Raw genomic sequence first — 1369 nt, forward strand, 5'->3', positions numbered from 1 at the left:
GCTGGGATTAAAGGCGTGCGCCTCCATGCCTGGCAAGTATTAAAATTTTTAAGGAAGGAAACACTATATTTTTATTTTTTTGTGCATGAATGTTTTACCTGAACATGTGTGTATATGCATGCATCTGTGTGTCTGTGTCTGTGTGCCTGTATAAGTGCCTACAGAACCAACAGAGGGTGCTGGATTCCCTGGAGCTACTTGTGAGCCATTCAACATGGGCACTGATCCAAACTCTGGTCCTCTGAAAGAACAATTCATGCTCTTAAACAGCTTCCCCTCCTTCATCTTTTTACAACTTGATTTTAGGTTGTATTAGACAGGCTTGGCATAGCTTTGTTTAGAGAAGGGTTTAGAGAAGAGCTGACCTCTGTAAAGAGCAAGACAGTGAGTTCAGCTCTTCCAGCCCGTGTGGTCTCTGCCACTGTAGTATAGATCAGCCAGAAAGAGGAGGCAAGCAGATACACAGACACACAGGTTGTAGTGGGCCTGTGCTGGGCCAGATGTGGGCAGCCTCTAGTTTGTCTTCCTAGCTTCCAGGTCATGGTCCCGATTCCTACAGCACAGCTTCACTGAGGTCTCATGTCAACCAGAATATTAGTGAAGTGTTTTCATCCTGATTAACCCACAATGCAAAGTCTCGTAGGACCATGGGATCTTTAGCCTCTCCACTTCACTCCCAACCTCCCGGCAGTAGTGAATCTCCGTCAGTTTCGAAAAGTCACCCTGCACTTACGTAGCCAGCCTCAGCTAAGGCTTCATAGAGAAGCCACACACAGACTTGGCACTCTCCATGGCTGTCTTTCCGGCAGCTTGCCTTTGAATTTCCCCATGCTTTGGAGGCCCTCGACTATGAGCTCTGCCTTCCAGTGCAGCAGAACTCCTGTGCTCTGCCTCTGTGTCAGCTCTGTGCTCTGCCAGGCAAGGGGAGGAGCCTGTTATCTGGGGTTAACCTCAAATATTTTCCTTCCCTCAGGGATCATTTCATTTTGTAAAAGCCAATAATGGTGGCCATATATGCTTTACCCAATTTTAGAGCCATTTACAATGGAAGGGCTCTGCCATGGTCTGTATCAGCAGTCCTAAAACTCACTATCTATTCCCATTTACCATCCATCATAAAAGCCTAGAAGCAACACAACGCTGTAGCACTAAGCATATCTGGAGTTGCTCTAGGTTTCTGAAAACAGCTTTCCCCGCTTAAAAGAACCTAAGGGTCTTCGGATGAATGGCTTATTTTCATCAGGGTGATACAAGGTGTACCTGGGACACTGCACTGAGACAGAAGCAACAACGTGCCCAGAGACCTAGGGTCAGCTAGCTGTAGGAGCTCTTACTGCCCAAATACAGGATCATTTGAGTACCAGAAAGA

The sequence above is a fragment of the Mus pahari genome, chromosome 1, assembly GCF_900095145.1.
Source record: "Mus pahari chromosome 1, PAHARI_EIJ_v1.1, whole genome shotgun sequence".
Classification (NCBI taxonomy): Eukaryota; Metazoa; Chordata; class Mammalia; order Rodentia; family Muridae; genus Mus; species Mus pahari.